We start from the raw sequence: 15400 nt of genomic DNA, 5'->3' as shown, positions 1-15400 counted from the left end.
ACATACCATTGCTCCTGCTGGAGAAGGTGCAAAGCCTCCAGCAAGTCATTTTGATGAGACCTTGTCTCTACCCCACAGGAAACTTTAGTGCTAACTGTACTAAAGGTCCTGAAAGGTAGTAACCCAAGTAAACCAGCTGGCATGGTCTCTTTCTGCAGCCAGACGACAGCTAGCAGCCAAGCTACCTTGATGTACCAACACTATCTTCTGCTTTCATGGCCGTGTGGCAGATCTGCTCTGTAAATAGCACAGGATGGAAAAGCATAAAAAGAAAAACATTACACTTGTAGTTCCAGTTTGAACCATTCAACCCAGCTTTTCACAAATTCAGAGAAGCTCTTTCATAGAGGTTTAAAAATAATTGTTTCATTTCCTAAATGAGGGTTCAGACCTAACAAAAAAACCCAACCCAACAGAAAAGCAGAGCTCATATCTGAGCCCGGCTTTATAACACCACAGAAGTGAGATGAGCAAAGCCTACCTGGCATTTCAGAGTCTCCTGCTATTGGCAATATCTTCTACGCTTACAGGCTCTTGGGAATCCCTAGGGTCAGAGTGAGAAAAATCACATTACAGTGCCTTTCTGGTGGGAAGCCTTCAACCCCTGGGGCTGTGCAGAGGAGAGAGAAAGGACCAGGGAGCTCATAAATGCCTGCAAAGATCAAGAGGCATCTGCTAGGCTGGGAGAAGGAAGTAAAGCAAAGCTGCAGAGGAAGAAAAAGAGACCTTGAAATGAATTTAATGTGCAGGGAAAGCAGCAGAGCTGAACACAGGCGCTGAACCCTCTGCTGCAGTAAGAAAGCAGAAAGTACATCCATCCATAGTCCTTAACACTGCAAACTAGTCTGGGAAATTAATTCCTCATTATGGAGATAAATATGCCAACAGAATGAGCTTAGGTTAATAGGGATAAAGAATTGGTCTTAGCAAGAATGCCGCTGCTGAAGGATGGTGCTGAGCATGCCGCGGGATGCTCAGGCACCAGCCAGCCTTGTTGCGGTGCCTTGAATGTGGAAAGGACAAGGAACTGATGTTTTGGGCATCTGCCTGTGGCTTTGATGGCAGTTTTATCTGATGAACTGCAGGGCTGGGTTCAAAGTTTGGAACTGGGAAATTTTATACAGCGTCATCTAGAAGATGCCTTTTTTTTTTAGTAAAACAAGGTAGGAAGAAAGCCATGGTCTTCAGTTTGTTTTCAAAGCCCTCGCACTCAAAGGAGTGCATTCTTCTCTCATTTTGTTAACATCTCAAATTTATTTTTTGGAGATCTGAGATGTTAATCCCCCCTGGTATTTTCAATAGCAGCTGTGTGGCACACCTCTCTCCTGCTGATGAAGGCTAAGATGTAATTTGGCTTGTTGTTTCACTCCAAGAATGGACTTAGTGTATCACAGGGCTTTCTCTTTATTTTTGGATATACGATTATGTGAATTCAGTACCTGTTCAAGATCCCTGCCAGCATCTGAAAGTCTCTCGAGTGGGATCAAATACACATTTTACTTCAGCAATATCAAGCTCCCAGCACTGTTGTGGTTTCTTCTTACAAAAATTTGAATTAGTAACAGAATACAGAAAATTTAATAATAAACTTATTTGTAGAAGTGGAATTTCAGGTTGCTATTATAGCCAATCACTGAAAAAGCCCCAACAACTTGACCTCAAGATACATGATTAAAAAAATTCTCTCTGAATGCAGAATGAGAATGTTACCTGCTTTTTGGGATGAAAGCAGTAAAATGGAAGAAGCAAGATGGATATCAGTTTACCGACCATTTGAAATAACTGAAAAGCCATTTTTAAGCTACAAAGTGCCACTGCTGTGAAGCTGAGTAGCACTTTTCTTCCACTATAAATGGGGTGGATTAGGTGCTGCTGAGGTTATTTCCATGTAGAAATAGCTCACAGGCAGGTGTGGGGAGAGGGGACACAAAGGCTTGGGGAAGGAAGCTGGGGTTGGGCTGCAGAGGAAGGGGACAGGCGGCAGATGCAGAAGAGACTCGTTTTTACTGGTGTGCAGGATTAAAGAAGCCATATGCAGGCTAGGAAACTGGGTGCTGATGTGCTCATGACAGCACCCAAACACTTAATGGCCATTAATCCGTTTTTCCTTAGGACATCTCCTGTGGGAGCACAGTGCTTTTATCCTTACTTTATGAATAAGCAGGGAAGGCAAGAGATTTCACCTGTGTGGTCCAGTTGCTCCCCATCCCTCCTGCCATGGATGCTTTGCTGCAGGTCTGGTGGGGGGTGGCTGGTACAGTGTCCTACCCCCCCTGGAAAGAAGCTGGGGAGCTGAGGGGGGTTGAGCACATGACCTGATGGGCACAGCAGCCCTTTAACAGCCTGGAGCATCCAGCTACCATTTTGGGATTTAGTAGGGTAACAGTTCTTCTTTAGTGTTGAGCCATCCTGTGCCAGTGGGAGATCTCTAGGACCGCCAAGTGGGCTACATGAATCTTGTAGCACTTGGCCTGAGCTGTGATTATATCCAGATTTACACCAGTTTCTTCCTTTCTTTACTTCGGCCTCGAGATGGGGATGCCAGCTGAGGAGTTGGAGGTCACTTGAGAGTGCACTGGAGAAAGCCCTGGAGATAGCTTTCTGGAGGATTTGGTAGGTTCATGTTAACTCAGTGGGTGAAAAATACAATAGGTGTGGAACTATTGTATGCTCTTCATCTGAGCCAATAGCGAAAAATGTAGAACTTGTGAAAATACAGGTATTTTACCATTTAGCTTAAAATACTGGTGGAATGAATTAGCACATGTAAAGTCACTAGGCTAAAAGGTATAAGAGGTACACACCAAACACATCCTCTATATATCTCTGAAGGATTTTTAAATTACAGTGAAAGCGGTGTTCCAATACCTTTAATTTCTGCAGCTGATAAGCTATATTATGTTCAAAATAAGTAAACAAAAACTAGAACAGTGTTACGCAGAGGCGAGAGCTCAGATTTTACAGCAGCCTGAGCTGAGTGGTATGGTTGCAGACACTGCATCTGCAGAGCTCAGAGCCTCGGAAAATTTAAGGATGTTTTTATTGTGAATCATTCTTTTGTTTAGCCTTTGAAGTGAACATTACTCCAGCAAAAAGGCAGGCATTTGTCAAAAAAAGGTGTCTGATTTTCAGCAGTAGTTGCGCAGACCTGTGCTGTGCATTTCATTTCTGTATTGAGGGTTTATAGTAACTGCTTTGGTCAGACATGCCTGGAATATATGATCAAACCGTTTGCAGTCCCAGTTTAAAGGTATTTTGCGTCATTCTTTTGTCTCTCTCACTCATCTGGTCATTTGGAAAGCTTTCATTTGCACATTTACAAGTAATATAAGTTTTTTTCTCTTGTCTACAAGCTCCTGGAAACAGATTTTATTACTGCTACTTGCATTTTATTTGGGCTATGATTATAATAAGAGCACTTCCAAACATTCAAAATTCATGAATTCAGCTATTCCCAACCCCAAAAGATAAAATGTTAAATACAGTAAATGTGGGAGTCTTCATTTTTCTTCTAGCTTTTGAATCTTTTGGATGAAATCAGCCCATGTTTTCAAGTTTTTCTCTGTAACCAGGAGAGTTAAAGGCTTTCTATCACCCAGCCCAGTTTGTCCTCAGTTTTTCAAGCACAAATGCACATGGAAAAGAATAAGCCGGTCCAAAAGTTGGTAAAAATCTTTGTGAACCATCTGCAATCTCCAAGTAGGGCAGGAAAATAACCCTATAAGAACTGTTGCTAAATAACAGCAGATTAGAAGCTGTGTAAAAATATTCACATCCCAAAGCCAAACACACTAAACTCACTGGGCAGAGAAATTTTTGGCATCTTTACTGAAAAGCAGCTTTGCTACACCAAAAAAAGAAAGGAAAAAAAAAAAAAAAGGAAACTAATTTCCCTATTGGATTCTTTCCTGCTTGTTGGAAATTTATATGAGGATGTGCCTTGCAGGTGTTACAGCTAAAGCTTTGGTAAATTAAACAAACTACCGGGTTAAAGCAAATTCATTCTGCAAAAACAGGAACTGCAGCGGTTTCTGTTTCTGTCTCACAAACCCAAAATGGGGGCACAAAAGATACTGTCTCAGAAACCCAAAATGGGAGCACAACGTATTCTCACATGAAAGCTTCGAAATGCTGCATCCCACTGAAAGATGTGAGTGCGGTGTCGGGCTGCAGGATCACACAAGGACAGGGAGGGACAAGAAATACCCCAATTTATTCTTGCTGCTCCAAGCTGGCTTTTAATATGAGCATAATTTACTGGGACTGAAGATGAGCTTTAAAACAGACAGGCTGTTGAATCCTGAGACATTTCCACCCACTCTGTTTTCACTGCATAAATCAAAGCCTGCCTTTGTTCCGCAGGGGTATTGTAGCAACGTCTAGGAGTTCATATCAGTGATTGAGTTGTCTTTGAGCTAGCCACCCTGCAAAAAATAAAAAGTAAAATCCTTCAGAGTGGAAAGTTCATGTGCCGTGTGCCTGGTTCAGTGGGCGCCATCCAGAGCTGCAGGCATAGCTGGAGTCCCTGTTACACCAAAACAAAACCAGTCCATCTGCAGCTCAGGCAAAGGAGGGAGAAGGCAATAAACAGCATACTCATCAGCAAGTTATAGTGGCTATACATAATGTGTAGATAAAAAAATCTATGGGAAAAAGTGTGTGTGTATGTACAGCACAGAATAACACTAAAACAAGGGCTCCTTGCAAAATACAAAGCAGGACTGTTGGCTTGTAACTTGTCAGTTGGACAGCTGGCACTTCTCAGGGAGCATCACAGCAGCATCAAGCTTCTGTGGAGGAAGCAAAGATCAGCCATGTAGTTATGATGAGGGGCTGTTCCCCTCTTTCTTCCTGAACAGGAGAAGCTGCCTGGGGAAAATATGAAGGTATTTGAGAGAAAAAACTGAACAAACGGTAAGGAAGGTCAGCACTGCTGCAGGACCAATGGCTGGGCTCCGTGCTGTGAGGGGGGCATTGCAGTGCCTGAGACTGCGCTGCAAGGGGTGCAGCGGTTCTTTGGGGCCCTTCCTGCCACTCGGGAGGGGCAGGTTTATCTGGTTTACCTCTGAGGGAAGGACTTCTACCTATACCAGCCGGCAAAACTTCATTGATGTAGCATGACCTGGCCGTGCACTTGAGCACTTGGGTGATCAACAAGGCAGTGTCATGCTTGGTTGCATCCTGACAATGTGCTCTGCAGGTCTGTGGGCTGGTATGGAGATTCCACCTTCATCCAAAGTCCTCATAGGAGAGGCACCATCCTCTGTAGCCACTGTGAGAGGGGCTCCTCACACCTCCATCCCTTTGTACCTGCTCTCTTCCCACCCCCCCGGGCTTTTTCTCACTATATCCACACACCTAGACCCCCACCGTTTCCTCCTGTCTTCCCCTAACTCTCCATCCCCCGGTATTTACTGACCATCTCCTGAAGTGTAAACCAAGGGGTTGTCTTTCCTGCCCAGGTTGACAGCCTCATTTCTACCCCTGCTGAAAACCATGAAACAGCAGCTGTTGAGGGCAAAATGGTAACGAAAGAGCATGAGGATGATGTACAAAATAATGAACCTTATAAAGCTGCTGTTTCTTTTTACTCAGTTGTCATGAACAGAGAAGGGGAGCTCTAATAACACTTTCCTATGGAGTTTATGGCCACAAGATATCAATGAGGATAAAAGCTTGAGAGATCAGAGTTTACTGATCCCAAATCAACAGAAATTATATGCACAGTTGCATCCCTATAGGAATAAGGACTGAGACTACTGACCCTGAGCACATACACCCTGTTAGCTGACAGGAGAGCAAAAATATTCTCTCTGTATGCAAAAAATACCATTCCTTCCATTCTGAAATAACTGGTGTTGCCTCCCGGAGCACCTCACCTTAGCTGTTCATCGAAGCAAGATGCCCAAGCACCTCTCGCGCTGCACTGGCACAATACCTTCTTGTTCCATTCCTTTCCCCAATCTTCAGAGGAAAACTTTGTCGACAAATCCGTATTTCTTCAAACAGATTAATTGCTCTGGCATATCTCCAACGTAACCCAGAGACATCTTTCTCTCCATAGCCTACAAGACGTATATCTCTGGCTGACCCTGAGATGAAAGCCTTCTGTAAAACAGGAGTAACAAACTATAGTACAGCCAACAGAAATGAGCTTAGACTTCTGAAATACTTATGAATACTAAACAAAGAAATGCAAGAAAGTATTTTCTTTGCAGGGGCAAGTAACCTAGGAACCGTAAGATGAATTACCTGATGAAATATGGCAGTTAGCATACTTATAGTATCTGCACTTGTGTTGTAGCTAATTAATCAAGGTAGCTGTATGATATGAGCAGGGGTCTCAGGAATTGACCTAATCATTGAGACATGACCTCTCTTTCTAATACTCAGAAAGCAGCAATACTTCCTTTGTTCTTTTAAGATCTGTAGTATCTTCATCTCTGCCCAGTGCTTACAAAAGCAATTCTACTTGCACAAAATAAGCGAAAGGGATGGCTAACGCTAATCAGATCAGAACTGCGGTGGCATCCCTTGACTCTGAAGAGACTTTGGTGTAGCTACAGAGCTGAAAGACTCTTCTTTTCTTTCCTCCTTCCTAAAATTTACCAGCTTCTCAGATCTGCTTGCTAGTTCTCAAAATTACACTCATTAGAAAAGCTGTAGTGCTAAAAGTCACCCACCCACGGCCTCTTTCTAGGAGAAGATCACGCAATGGAAGATCTGGGGATGAACAGCCACCCCGCAGCTGGCCTCAGCTCCAGCCTGGGCACCAAGCCTCGGCTCTTGGAGGCACAGACGCTCCTCTGCTGCTCTGCATGGTATGGGACCCAGCATAGGTCCCTCACTGGCAGCAGCACTGGAACCAACCTGTGTCCCTCTGGGAGTGCATATGCCTTGTGCAGGCACAGCCCCGCACCTGGGAGGTGGCTAGATGCAGTTAGATAGCAAACCCATGCTGGTCTGGGGGCATCAGGTGGTGACAAGCCAGAAGGGTGGACAGGGGGGTCAGGTGTTTTAGTGCCATGGCAACACACCAAATAGCATTTCTTCTTTAGGGAAGCCAGGGCAGTTGAAAAAAGAGATTTTCCAAATAGCCTGCTCGTTAGCAGGGCTCTTGGAGCAGGGCTCTGGGAAACCCAGACTGATGCACGAGAGGCATTCACGTGTCTCAAGACAGTGTGTGGCGGCACGAGTCACTGCAGAGTGAGCACCAGGTGTGAGCACAAGCGAGTGTGTATGTGTGGCTGGAGGTGGGCACTGCTCACTGCCCTCAGGCACCACGTGCCCAAGTCCAGCTCCATGCCAGAGCTCAGTATGGGATACCAGGGGACCCCACCAGCATGAATCTCTTCATCGTGGTGTTGGGCTGACACTGCCCCAGCACTGGGGCAATTTCCCCTGCTGCAAAAAGCAGAGGCTGAAATGCTGGGGTTGCTGATGAGCAATAATGTCCCATCCAGCTATGGAGATGCAAGCCAACTTGTGGCAGCAAACCAAAGGGAATCTGCTTTTCTCTGCGCTGGAATTTTCCTGAGCTAGAGATCTCGGTTTGATTTTATAACCAGACAGTTATCAGTAACCTACATCTCACTAAAGAAAGGATTTATCGTCTCTTAAAAGGTTCTCTATATTTTTATCCAGGGGCTAAAGCAGGCAGAAGTGAATCATTGAAAACAGCAAGAGAGAGAAAAGACAATTCTGGAAAAGTGCTACAAAAGCTTTCCCTCAGCTCAAATCCACTTTTTTTTTTTTTCCCTGGCCTTTTGCTTCTGCACCCAATTGTCTGACTCTGTCTCTCTTTGTGTATTTCACCAGAAATAAAAGCTGTCACAATATTTACTCTTCAAGTGCCACTGTGTGTTAACTTTCAGATCCTGACAGGTGTATGAAATACCAGCTCCACCAGATGCATGCAAACATGGAAGCTTTAAAATGGCTCCGTGTGCCACGGGCCCACTCGCCACGCTGCGTCACTGAAGAGATGTCTTTTCAAAGGTTCACTTTTAAAAGGAAAGACTGATCCTGTTGGTGACATACTTAAATTTGCTGAGTGATGCTTTCAGGAGCCAGGCAGGGAATACTGCCTGCAACCTGCCTCCACAGAGCAGGGGAAGGGGCCGGGGCTCCGCCTTCGTAAACTGTGTCAAATCACCAGTGTCTTGGCTGAACTCTGATTTCTAATACTTTTCCTTTGCTTACTTTAATCCCTTTCTTGGGGGCAAAGTCGAATCTTCCCTCCCTGGCTTTGATCTCAGCTCCTGATGCTGTGTTTCCAAAGCATTAGTTGTGAAACAGGAGTGAAGGTAGGGGGGAGATGCTGACCCTGCAGCAGGGAGCTGGGGCAATCTGGGGTTTCTCCTGGGCTTGTGCCTGCCGCCCTGCACTGCTTTCCTGCATACGTTGCTTTCTGCACCTATAACATCTTTTTACTTTCGCATGAAATGTAATGTGAAAAAGAATGATTCATTTTAATTAGTATGAACCCACAGAACCAGCTGTTTTTCTGGGAGTGGTGGTATGTTGATCTGCAGGTATCACAATTCATCCATCCTGGCCCATTTCATTTTCTGTTTTAACATTTCCTCAGGCTTTGCTTGCACTCGAGGATTTTTCTAAGCAACAGATTATATGCAAAGGCTGAAAAACTCAATGACAGGTCCGTAATTCTGGCCGATACATTGTTCCTGCCACAGAGGAGCTGCAGCAGAGGTGTCCTGTGTTGATGGTCGCCACCGGGATGGACCCTGCTCCCACCACACGATGGGGGACTTTGTCCTTGGTTTTAGCAAACCCCAGCTGGACTGATGCTCCGTTGCTTTTAGCATGCAGTGCTCTTCTGAAATATATGCAGGACCTTTTCCTCACGTAGCCGTTGAGCCTGTGGTTCTGCCGCGAGTGGAGGAGTGGAAATGCTGCAAGGCACGGGCCGCCGGCGGGGCCGGGCGGGACCGGGCTGTTTCTCCGTCCACCAGGAGATGGCAGTGAGTGCCGAGTACGGGGCTTTTTTCCCTTTAATTTCACTTGTACGTACTCCCTGAAAGATAATGGGTCCTTTGAGGACAGCAGAGCTGTGGCACTTTCATTTCTGTTTAATTTTCCTTTTCCTTTGCTCATATTTACACCCTTCGCTCCTTCTTCAGCACAAAGCCCCCTGCACCCAACATCTAACGTTTTCAATGCCAGTGGCTCGCCCCTACAGATTGCAAACTGACTTCCCAGGTGCTGAACAACAATATTTGGGGATGAAAAAGAAGAGAGGGTGACACATTTTGGAGCTGGCAGGCAGCGTGTGTGCAGGCTGCTGCACTGAGTGCACAGCCTTGATCCGGGTGGTTTTCTACACGTGCTGGCTTCAAAGAGAAATACGCCCTTGTGGCAAAATTGAATTGACATTTAGCTTCTAGATTTCATCCCTGTCGTCCTGAGCTGGCCAGAGGATGGCAGGAGACATATCTCCTTGTCTATATCAAGCTCATGTGCCTTTGGGCCATATAACTCATAGAGCTGCAAGTCGCCTGCTAAGGACTCTGACATTTTCTGCCGCAATGTCTTCCATCAGAAGGCTTCCCAAAAGGGTACATTAACATATGAAGTCCCATAGATTTGGGGAGGATGGAAGGAGACAATAGCTCAGAAAGAGATAGTTTTCCAGACCTGCCCTGCCAGCAACGCTTGTGCAGCAGACTCCTTGTGTCCTCCCTTCCCTCACCATTTTGGAGTGGACCCTCAGGAGTTTTGTGCCTTGTGCACTTGGAGATGACAGGCAGATGGGGCTGTTCAATGAATTGCAAATAGATTCAAATGCCACAGCTGAAAAGGTGGACTTTTTCTCTCTCCTTCTATTTTTTTTCTTTTTTTTTTTTTTTTTTTTTTTTCGGGGGGGGGGGTAGTGCCATAAATAAAGACCCTAAGTCCCTGTGTCACGTAGTGCTCTGAGAACTTTCTCAGGGACACCTGAAATGCCCCAGTTTTTCATTGCTGCTATCAAAACATTTTTCTAAATAATTACAGAGTGTTAAAAATGGATTGCTGTACCCAGGGGAATTTGCTCTTTGTTTGCCAGGAACAAATAGGCCAAGAGAATGAGTGCTCAGCATCACGAGTGGTGTTTGAAGGAAAGAGCAAAGTCAAATGCCTGTAGACATCACCAGAGATGCTCTTTTTTAAAAGTGAATTTTTATTACACATTGTCAGGGTTGCAGAAGAAACTCTTACATGTTGTGCTGCTAGGGGCTGGGAGATAAGGAGGAATCTCCTCATCTGAGAGTAATACACATGCTGCTGTTGACCCAAAGGAATTTTTATTCTTTTTGGAAGTGACCTCTTCAAAACTATTTCTTTGTTTATTAAGATGTTGCTTCCAAACAAACACTCGGTTTTGATTACAGCAGTCACCTTTGTAGCAGTTTGTTCTTCAGTGGAATTACTGTGCCTCCTCTGAGACTCCCCAAGCCCTGAGCAAACACAAACCTGGAAATGTTCAAAGCACCCTGCTGCCATCAGTACCTCTGCAAATTGTTTTTCACTTTTAGTCTATCTTTCTCCAGTTATGTGTGCCTCAACAATCTGTTTTCTACTGTAACTGTGATGCCAGGTGGTAGGAAGACGAGAGATGGGGTCAGTATACCTAGTTTCTCTTTAAGAAAAAGGAAAACCTGATAGACCCCAAGAGAGGTCAAGGATGTGCTGATTCTCCTATGGGTTTGTCAGGCTGAACCTCCTCACCCACGCGCACGGGTAGGGCTTGCTGGAGCTGGGAACTGGCTGGGGGGATCTACAAGAAATAAGGCAATGCAGTAGTTGTTCAGCAAGACTTAAAAGTAACATTAGCTTTTGAACAGATCCCTTTGGGGTGAATTTTGCTGTCACCCTGTTTGCTTCCCAGCTCGTCTGCAGTCATGCCCCAGGCAGCAAAGAGCACGTGGCTGTGAGACAACCCCCTCTCACACTTTGTTCCAGTGGGAAGTTCACATATCTCTTTAATGGTTTCCCTCGCCTCCCAAGGACATTCCTCACCAGTCCCTGCTGAGGAGCGTTTGCCAAGGGTCTGAGAACCCCCTGTGTGGCTGGCAGGATGATGCACATCCCTCTCAGTGGCATTGCAATTGGCTCCATGCCCAGCTTTTGTGTGCTGCTTGCCTGAAGCCCCCATCAAGGCCACTTTCCCAGACCAAGGCCGTGAGGTCAAATGTATATGCTATGTGTACTGAGAAACAAGAGAGTTTTCAATCAGGTATGTGACTTGGAAAGACAACTGCCTGTGGACCCCAAAAATGCTCATGGTATGAAAAAAAAGCCGAGTCAAACCCACTCGTGTACATTGCTTCCTCAGCAGGGAGCAAGGCAGGTCTCTCCTATCCTCCAGCCCCCCCCACCCCAATGCATGCATTTCTTTTATCAATTATTTCTGCATGTCCTATATTCAGGTTAAGAGGTTTCTGAAATCTCTGTGCACACATTAATCTGTATGTAGTATGTATGTGTACACATACAGGGACTCAAGGGATAAGTGCTTTCCACTATTTCCATCAACCCTTTCCCTTCTAGTCTCTCTGGTGGTTTGCTATTTCCACTTGCTGTGCCTTGTCTTAAATTAAACCGTAAGCCCATCCTCGCAGGAGATGTCTTTTATTGTGGATTGTTGGGAGGGGTTTTGCAGAGAAACTGGAGCACCAGATAGAGCTCTCCAGGCACTACTGAAATAATAATGAAGTAGTCTCACCAAGGTGGGACTGGAGACCGTTGTCAGCCGGGTCGGAATTTTGCTTGTCCCTGAAAATTGCTTAGGTAATAAGATAGCTGCTTTAAAATTGCTGGGGGTATCCCACAGGATTCTGCTTTGACTCTGATTTCCATTTGCAGCACATGTTCTGCCATTTGGCCAGCACCATCCACCCGTGTGAGCTAATTTAATGTTGCTAAACAGATGACACAGAACATACATCTTTTATATTTGATCTCTGCACTGGCGAGTTATCTGACTGATGGTTAATCTCAACTTGTAATAGGATTTGCCTACACTCCTCCAAGAGTGAGATATTGGTCTTCTATAAAACGGCAGCTCGGGGGAAGCATGCCTGGGGGAAAGGTGGGAGAGTTAATTCCTATTTTTTTTTGCTTCTTGTTTTCTTAGATTGGATCCACTGCTGCGTGCCTCTGTGGGGAACAACGGGGTCATCAACCTGAGGAGCTTGGCTGCCAGAGGGGATGGCAGCTGCCAGCTCTGCGGTCATCCCTACATGCCAGCAGGATGAGGAGCTGGCTGCCTGCAGCCAGCACGGGGCCAGTTGGGCTCAGCACCCAGCTGGGTCTGTGGGTGCTCTGCACCCATCCTGAGCATGGGGCTGAGCTCTGGCTGGCCAGCCTCATACTTCGCTTTCTGCCTTAGTTTGTACACACCAGAGTGTTGACTTGGAGACTGTTTCTAGTTTGGGGGGGGGGGGGGGGGGCGCGGTTTGAGCCTGTACCTACTTCATCAAGGACCGTACTATCAGTCATTGCCAATGTTGCACCCTTAGGACAAGCCTCTGATTTCCAAAACGATGTGCCTGCTCTGTGTCCTAGTCTGCTTGCTGTCGGTCCACCAGCCATCCTGCTGCATGTTTTCTGCTTAGCCCCCTTGTGCTAGTTCAAACGGGCTCTTTCAGAGGTACAGTAGGAACAGCCAGGGGACCACGTTCTGTGAGGAGTGTACAGAGCATCCCATTTTCACCTGCCCTAAAGTGGGAAAATGTGTCCACTGACCCCTCAGAGGAAGACAAGGCTCCTGGCACTGGCAGGTGGCACAGCTTGGTCTTGGAAGAGCAAGCAGAAGAGGGAGCTGAAAAGCAGTGGGTGCACTCCTGAGCTCCTCCCAGCACACCCAGAGAGGGGCAAGAGCATTACAAAATCATGGCGACCATAAAAACTCAGTGCTTCTGATCATATGGCAATTTGCATTTACACTTTAATTGCTACGGACACATAGTGCTCCACCCACGTTTGCAAGTGAAGGACTACAAAAAGAAGCCGTGAACATGGTGTGTTCCCAATAAAAAGCTCACTCACGTGGGCAAAACCTCCTTGTCATGCAACAACAGCAAATAAGGACAGCAAAGCTCACAGGTGGCACTGGAGAACGCCCTGGAATGACGCCGTGTTTTCTAGTTGATGGGAGTTTGCGATAGTATTAATTGCACAGTTTAGAAGGTTTGTCCAAGTTTTTAACAGCATAATACCATGCCAGCATGAAATTTGAGATCTCTTGCTCTTTTCTTGTGCAGGTCAGCAAGTAACTTCTGATGTGTTAGACAAGAGCCAGAGAGTGCCAGTAACAGAGCAGTGACGTCTGTGCCCCGTCCCACTTCTCCTGAAGTGCTCCCTGCTTTGGTCAAAGGGTAAGGTGCCAGGCGTGGCTGGGCTTAGGTCCTGACTTGCTGTTGTGGCAGTTCCCCGGGGCTGGATGCCTGTTGTACATTAACTAACCTGTACTATAGAAGAAAGGTCATGTATGCAACCTGGAGAAAAAAAACACCAAAAAAACACCGAGTCATCTGTGCTACATGTTTCAGACCTGAGCTGACCCAGGTTTCCATGGAATTGTGCTTCTGTACTGGGCAGTCACCCCACGGTGTGAAATGTTGGTACAAACGATGTCATTGTGCTACATGCAGGAGATATATTGGCAAGATCCACGTTACAAGGCCTGGTTCTGGCCATCATCTGATCCTTTCTGAACATACTGTCAAGGCAGTTGATCTCAATTCTAGTGCTGTGCCTTTTGGGTTTGCTTTGGTGCAGTATGACATTCAGGATTCCTTTACAGGCAACTGTGCAGAGCAGGAAAAATCTACGTGAAATGCTGCCTACTGGAGTCACCATCTGGCCAATATTCATCTTGTTTAGTGAAATACCAAGGTATCCATAGAACGCAGGTGTTAATGCAGATCATAAGGCACAAGTGACCGCAGTAATAAACCAACATGCAATGAAATGTAATTAACGCACCTGGTGCTTGGGTTTGAAAAGAATTTCAGTGCCTTTTTATTTTCCCTGCACACTGATATGCATTTTAATAGTTGGAACTTCAATCATCACTTCTCAACCAACCCTTTAATCATATTAATTCCCTTAAAAAGTGAACTATAATGTTTGCTAGTAAATAGTATTTCATAATTTAATTGGGAGGAGAGAAAAAAGTGGAAGCACACATGAAACTGTGTGCTGCTTAGTAGCATTTTTGTGGCATGAAAAAGGCTATTGTCCTGTTTCTGTTAGTCTGGTTCTGCTGCTGGCAAAGGTTTGTTTTCAGTCGTGTAATCCTTGTTGATACGTTCCGAGTGCTTTTGAACCAGCTGGAACAAGTGAAAAGATCCCAGGCAAGAAAATAAATGATTAAGCTTTCTATCACTGGATTTCACAGTGTGTTTGTCATCTCACCTCTGGCCTGCATCAGTAACGAATGCATTTTTGTAAGGTTAAAAACCCCCAGGACAATATTTGTTCCAAGCAGACCAAAAAAACCCAACCCAACACAGGAAATGTAAATTTTCTGTGTGTGTTTGTGGGTTCCATAAAAACACATTATTTTCAAATGTCCTTTCAGAGCAGAGATCTCACCTGATCTTGTTAGTCAGCTGGCAAATTCTGAGCAGACAGGGCATGTGTGGGGGAAAGGGAGAGGTCAAAAAGTCAAAGACAAGGGTCATGGGTAATTTGTATTTTTACATGGGTATTTCTCAAGGGTGGTCTGAAGGGTGTGAGGAGCATAAATCTACACAGGGATACTCATATGCTGACGGAGAGGGACAGTCCCATCAAGTGACTTCCCAATCTGGTGCTGTTTAATAGGGTTTCAGAGCATGTTTAGCTCCCCAGAGAGACATCTGCTGCTGACACGTGGACTGCTCAATCGTCTTCCTCAGACTCAAGAGGGGTGCAGATTGCTCTGTGCTTTGCCACCAGTGGTCAATGCCAAGCCACCGTTAATGAGCTGCCAGCAAGCCGGGGCCACGGGCAAGGGGCAAGCACCAGTGGCCAGGCACAGAGGGGCTACACCACCACGTTTATGGGCACCAGCTGCATTTTCAAGTTCAGCAACAGAGCATCTCTGTAAAGCTGACTTTGGCTCCTAGTTGGCAAGGATGGGCTGACAAAGGTAACTGCCAAGTGACAAAATACCCTGCATCACACAGCTGAGGGTGCATCAAGAACCTCTGCAGCATCCCCATCTTCCAGGAGCCAAAGGAAACCAGGAGAGGGACAGTCCATGTTGCTGCGTGCTGCTGCATTTTATTGTGTTCAGCCACAGGCAAAGAAATTAAGGAATCCCTGCTGATCCCGGTTTCTCTTACCGGTCTCCTTGCAACACTGGTTTCTTGGCAAGCCCTGAGAGGAGGGCACAGTCAGCAGTGGGTTG

At 45.9% G+C, this 15400-nt stretch overlaps 1 long non-coding RNA gene across 1 annotated transcript; it reads left to right on the top strand.

The window, feature by feature from the left end:
* The first annotated feature begins 12144 nt into the window (after nt 1–12144).
* LOC114010682 (uncharacterized) lies at nt 12145–14396 on the top strand. The gene is made up of 2 exons (XR_003552260.2): nt 12145–13168; nt 13266–14396. It is a non-coding gene; the product is annotated as an uncharacterized LOC114010682 (long non-coding RNA).
* Nucleotides 14397–15400: the final 1004 nt, after the last annotated feature.

This window comes from Falco peregrinus, chromosome 2 (genome assembly GCF_023634155.1).
Source record: "Falco peregrinus isolate bFalPer1 chromosome 2, bFalPer1.pri, whole genome shotgun sequence".
NCBI classification, from domain to species: Eukaryota; Metazoa; Chordata; class Aves; order Falconiformes; family Falconidae; genus Falco; species Falco peregrinus.
The sequence above is the reverse complement of the archived record's forward strand: the minus strand, read 5'-3'. Positions and strand labels throughout refer to the sequence as shown.